Below are 6,639 nucleotides of genomic sequence, written 5' to 3' on the forward strand. Positions count from 1 at the left end.
CAAATTTGAATTCAAACCACACTCAAATAATTAAAACTATGCACCAGCATGAATGCAACACCAAAATTTAAACTCATGATAAAATTTTAATTACTTAAGGAACAAAATTTTAGATTAAATGCAAGTCTAACACAATAAACCTTAGAAAATTAAATAAAGCCAATTAAATTTATTAATAAATACTGAAATTTAAATTAGGGTGTTACACATATGCAGGCAGATTTGCTGCACAACGTGTGCAATGTCCGGTAGCGTGAGTGTCAGCCATTGCAGTGCTCCCGCAAGCTGCCTGTACTCCGATTAATCAGGCACCGGTGCGCCACTGGCTGCTGGCAGCTTCGGCTTGATGTCGATCGGTGTAAAGATCGGTCGGCAATTGGACATGCCAGCACGATCAAGCAGGTCTTCAGCATACTAAGCTGAGAGAGGTGGAAGTCATTTGCAGACCGGGTGACCTCGACGCCAAGGAAGAAGTGAAGGTCGCCCATGTCCTTGACAGCAAACTCTCCCTGAAGTTCGGCGATGATGTGCTGAAGAAGAGCCAAAGAGGAAGCCGTGATGATCATATCGTCGACGTACAGGAGAAGAATCGCCATGTCCTGTCCCCGACGAAGAACGAAGAGGGAGGTGTCGGATCGTGTCGGTGTGAACCCAATCATGGCGATGAACCCGGCGAAACGCTTGTACCAGGTGCGTGGCTCCTGTTTAAGCCCGTAAAGGCTTTTGGACAGGAGGCACACAACATCCGGATGGCTTGGATCAACGAAGCCCACCGGTTGTTGACAGTAGACGCGCTCGGAGAGATTGCCGTGTAGGAAGGGTCCAGTTGCCGTGCTTGCCATCCTCGAGACGCGACGAGCGAGAGCACCGTGCGAATCGTGGCTGGTTTCACCACTGGCGAGAACGTTTCACCGAAGTCGATGCCGGGACGTTGAGAGAATCCACGGACGATCCAACGTGCCTTGTAGTGATCCAGGGAGCCATAAGGCTTGTACTTGACACGAAACACCCACTTGCCGGTGACAATGTTGGCTCCCGGCGGTCGCGGTTTCCCAAGTGCGGTTGGCGAGGAGGGCGGCATATTCAGCCTCCATTGCCGCATTCCAGTTCGGATCGCAAAGAGCTGCGCGCGCAGACGCCGGGATCGGGGAGACCATGGACGTCGTGGCAGAGCACGTGTAGCGCGGGTTTGGCTTGACGATGCCAGCGCGTCCGCGTGTCACCATGTGGTGGCGTGGTCGATCCGCGTCCGAGGATGTCGACGTCGTCGGTGCGCCGGGGTCGAGAGCGGGATCTTGCATAGGTGTGCAATCGTACACAGGAGTCGTGTCCCATGCTGCAGGAGGTGATGAGGACGGCACAGACAATGAAGTGGTGGCCGACGCGAGGGCGCACGCGGGTGAAGTCGTCGTTGAAGGCTCCGATCTGGTGACCGAGGCGGGCGGTTGATCGAGCGGCGTCGTCATACGAGCTGTGGAGGTAGGCTCGGGTGTCGTGCGTGTCGAAGCATGCACCACCGCTAGACAGATCGGAGGGCGATGACGTCAAGGCACGGTTGTCGAACTCCCGTCCATTGTCGGTCTGAAAAGCAACTATGGGTCGCTGAAATTGGGTGCAGACATATGAGTGGAAAGAGAGCAGGGTGGGTGTGACGTCTGATTTGTGCTGCAATGGAAACGTCCACACATAATGGGAATAGTCATCTAAAATAACAAGATAAAACTAAAATCCAGAGACACTTGCTATTGGAGATGTCCATACATCGGCATGCAAAAGTTGAAAAGGAAAATATGTAACTGAGACAGAAGGGTTAAAGGGCAAACGAGTGTGCTTTCCAAGTTGACAAGCATTGCAAACGTGTGCAGTGGATTTATTACAACTGAAACCAAATGATGCAAGCATGGAGGGGAGAACATGACGGCCGGGGTGCCTTAACCGTTGATGCCATAAATCAAGAGGAGATGAAGCAGTGAGCAGCTGGGATGACTGTCGCAGAGGGTAGAGATCACCATTGCTCTCACATCGCAGAATCACCTCCTTGGTGTGAAGATCCTTGATTGAAAAACCAGAGGAGTCAAACTCAACGGTAACAGCATTATCACAGGTAAGAGCACGAATGGAAACAAGGTTCTTAATCAAGTCAGGAGAAAGAAGAACATTGTTCAGATGTAAAGCATTGTTTGAGGTAGGAATAAAAGAGGTGCATGTGTGGGTGATTGGCAACGATGCTCCATTGCCAACAAGAGTGGAGGAGGGAATAGAGGAGGCGGAGATAGAGGAAAGGTTAGCAGGAGTGGAGGACATGTGGGATGATGCACTAGTGTCGAAGTACCAGTCGGAGGTGCTGCCGGTAGGGTTGGCGGCGATGTTGTTCAGCACAGCGAGAAGAGCATTGTGATCCCACGCCTGCGAGGGAGGCTGAGGAAGCGAGGTTGCGCCGGCAGAAGATGGCGTTTGGGCCGCGAAAGCCTGTTGTTTAGGTCCACCAGGCCAGGGCCCAAGAATGCCGGAGGCTGGAACACGGAACGGCATGGGCCACGCCTGCACCATGCCAGTCCACGGGTTGAACCCGGCTTGCCACTGCGCCACGGAAGGACCGAAGGAGACGGAGGACGAGCGAACGTGGCGCCGTTGCCGCCGGCGCCGCCTGTGACGGTTGAACAGGCAGGAGTCGATGATGAGCCGGCAGTGGAAGTAGACTTGCCTTTCTTCCTCTTCTTGTTGGCAGGAGCACCGGCAGAGGCGCCAGGAGTGGAGGGCGGCGCCGTGGGGGCGTCCGGCGTAGAAGGCCTGAGCACCGGCGCCAGGCTGCTTCTCTTGATGCTGGAGGCTTTTCTCCTCAAGAAGAATCTGGGAGCGCACCTTGCAGAAGGAGGGAAGAGGATCCTGCCCATTGATGGAGGAGATCATGTGGCGAAGTTTGGGGTTGAGTCCGCGGAGCAGATTCACCACTTGATTGTCCTCACGGAAAGGATGCCCAACGTCGGTGAGCTTCCCGGCCAACACATTCAGTTAGGAGCAATACTCAGTCACGGAGAGGTCACCTTGCATGAGGGAATGGAACTCCGATTCGAGGTGGACGACGCGGGTGAGGCGATTGTCATGGAACAGTTCCTCAATCGCCGACCAGACAGCGATGGTAGTGTCGTCCTTCTCCATGACGATGTCGAGGAGGTCGGTGGAGATGGTGGTGTAGAGCCAGTTGATGATGCACTCGTCGATCATGGCCCACTCAGGATCGGAGAAGCGGGGCGTGGCGGTGTGCTGACATGGTCCCGGAGGCCGAACTTCACAAAAGCCATGTCGAAGAGGCGCCGCCATTGGGAGTAGGAGGTGCGCTCAAGATCGAGGACGATATGAACATGTGCACGAATGTTCACAGTCTGGATCTGAGCAAGGGAGACAGTGGGGTTGGAGGGAGGCGTAGGTCCCATGTTGGCCCGGCGGAGGAGAGCGCAGAGAGCGTCGGAGGACTGCGCCGTTGAGGAGATGGAAGAATCAGAGGCAAGGGCAGAAACGGAGCTGACATCCATGGCAGCGGAAGGAGGCGAGGAAGGTGACGAGAACGGGTTAACGAAATCGTCGGATTCCCCGTCTGATACCATGAAGGAAGATTGGAGTGTCAACGCAAATTGTATTGATCTCCTGTTTGGGTATTTATACATATACACAAGCACAACGTGCAGCCAACTAACTAGCCTAACCGATCGGAGCAATCCCAGGAAATAGGGGAAATAGGATCGTGGAGCGACTCTTCGGGAGGACGGTGACCGTGGTGACCATGTCGCCAACACTCTACGTCACCCTGCACGTCAGTCCGCGCCGCGCATCTCTCCTTGTGCGGCGAGCCAGCGCGCTACCGCCGAACCTGAACGCCGGCTTGAGCTCCGTTCGGTGGCCATGGCTGGTGCAGTACGAGCTGGTGTCGCCACGGGAGGAGAGGGTCCTGGACGAAGAGGTAGGACTGCAGGAGGGAACAATCGACATCTCCCGGGACTGTTGTAAAAATTTCAGCTCAATAAAACTAGTATAGAACCCTGTGGATTTAATTCTATTTAACCTAGGCATAAACCAAGATTTAATGAAACCTATAGCTAGAGTTGTCAAAATGTCCTCAAATTTTTACAGTAAGCTATTCATCTAGGGTATAGCACTCTGTCCAAAAACTAGCCTTAGTTCATGACTACAACAGGAGATACATTTGTGTGCTATTTAATATAATCTTTATCCTATATTAAAATAGAAGCATAATATGAACATGTGACTGTAACAAAAGTTGTAGGTTTTGATCTAAGGATTCCAAAACATTTGGAATTGTATTTTTCTGATTTTCCTACGATTTTATATGGAATTTACAAGTTTGCTGTTTTTGAAAACAAAAGAAAAAGGAAACGAACTTTTGCATCTAGGCCCCTGGATTTCTGTTTCATCTCACGGGAGGTCCTTGGCGGAACTGGATAGAACAGGGGAGGTTCGGGCGGCCGTTTTCCGGTGAGGTCCGGCCCTGGAGGCGAGGGGAAAGTTGGGGAAAAGGGAGAGGGGTTCGCGAGCTACCTCCCGGTGATTGCGGTTGGGGTCGGGATGGCCGGAGGAGACGGGACCACGAACGCCGGCGACCGGCGGCGATGCTGTGTCACTGCGGTGGCGCTCCGGCGGCTGTAGCGGTGGGAATAGGGGTCGGTGAGCTCAAGTCGAGGGCGGAGAAGCTCGTAGGCCGGTTGGATTGGCTCGGGGAAAGCCGGAGGGTGGAGCTCCGCGGGAGCAGACGGCCGGCGGCGGTGCTAGACCGCGGCGGCGGCGCTCCGATGCCCTTGGGCGGTGGGGAGATGGTCGTCGAGCAGCACAGAGGCTCAGGGAAGCTATCTGCGGGCTCGGACCGGACGAAGGGTGGCCGGAGAGGGGACCTCCACGGCGAGGCCGAGCCTCGGCGGCGGCCATGGTGACGGCTGCGCTCGCGGGCACGGGGAAGCCCGAGCTCTGGCTCTAGTGCAACGCGAGGAAGAGGCGAACTCGGGTTTGGCGTCGTGAACCAATGAGGACAGCTTGAGCGGCGGCGAGGTGGCTCGACGAGCGACGCGTGGACACGGACGTCGAGAAGCTGCGGCAGCGCGAGTGTGATGAAGGTGATGGCAGTCTCGTAATTAACTCGAATTTTCAAAATGCAGTTTGTAAATCCCGTTTTTCTCCTTCTTCCTGGCCTCAAATGAAAAACTCTTGAATACCAAAGTTGTTCAAAATTTCAAGATCTACAACTTTCATTTTAGGCAAAAGTTCATTTGAAGCTTTGTTTAAAAGATAAAAATTTGAAACTTGAGTACATTTGAAAAGATACTATGTACTTCGAAATTCAAACTTCGGTTTTGGACAAAAATTCATTTGAGCAACGATTTGAAATTCATTTTTAAAACCCGTTTGTTTCCATCCGAAAGACATTTTAAACATTTAAAAACATTGATTTGAAAGACTCGTCATTTCATGTGTAAAATTTTATTTTCTCTCCTTGACATCAACTAAACTTTGGTTTAATTTCTCCTGCTTAACATTTTATAAACCTTGGCCATCACAGCCTACCCCCCTTAAAAAGAATCTCATCCCGAGATTCCGAACGAAAGACTCTCAAAGAAAGAGGAGTAGACTAACCATCAAAGCCAGCAGGACAAAGTCACAATAGAGTAGATTGATATTTGCGATATGATCCTTTGCATGATCCTTTGCAAATAAGGACTGAGAACTTAGAGATAGTTTGAGAAACAAGGTATGGTATTATGAGGGGGAGGAAATAACTGTGCCACTATGTGAACTAATCAATTGTTTTTCCACACTAAAAAGCTCCAGGGCTTCAGTTTTTTTTTGCAGCAAGAGTCTGTGGATAATATATGCGGACACAATCACCACCAAAGTCGGCTGGAAAGGACCGGTGGACTATTCTAGTACCAACATATAGCAGGATTTTGCAGAGAATAGAGGATCTAAGTCCTGGAAGAATCAATTTCGCAATCTGGTGGTGAATCTAAATAGAAAGGATATCAAGGTGAGTTTTTGCTCAAGGACATTCTTGCTCAAACTGTTTATTAAATTAAACGGTACGATGCGAGATGCATATGTTCGAAGACCATGAGAATGATGCACCCTCGAAACGTATGATTGCAATGCTGGTGCAATGCAATGACAAAATGTTTTATGCGCCATTGAAATGGTGCTTATGACCCGATGCAATTGCCACGATGCTGACTCAATTTTGCATACACTATGATGCAACGATGATGATGCTCTCGACAAATGCATGTATGAGATGCATAAGCATAATACACATATGAATAAGTTGATGATGCACATAACGCAATGCGCATACCGTACCTATTTTCCCACGACTAAAACTCGTTAGCCCTATACGCTTGAGTAAGGATCGGAAGTTAGGACACTAATATGGTTGCATATAAGGGGATTGCAGTGAGTTACACCACACATACCTAGACACCAGCGCGCTCCTAGTAGCTCAATCCTGTGGCTGCAGCGCACACGAGAGTCTAGGTTCCGTCGCGGCATCAAGGTCACGTGACTAAACAAAACCACAAGAGAAATCAAGAGCAGCAACCCATGCCAGCAACCACAAGATAGGTTAGAGAGAACTGAAGACAA

Source organism: Panicum virgatum, chromosome 7N, assembly GCF_016808335.1.
Source record: "Panicum virgatum strain AP13 chromosome 7N, P.virgatum_v5, whole genome shotgun sequence".
Lineage (NCBI taxonomy): Eukaryota > Viridiplantae > Streptophyta > Magnoliopsida > Poales > Poaceae > Panicum > Panicum virgatum.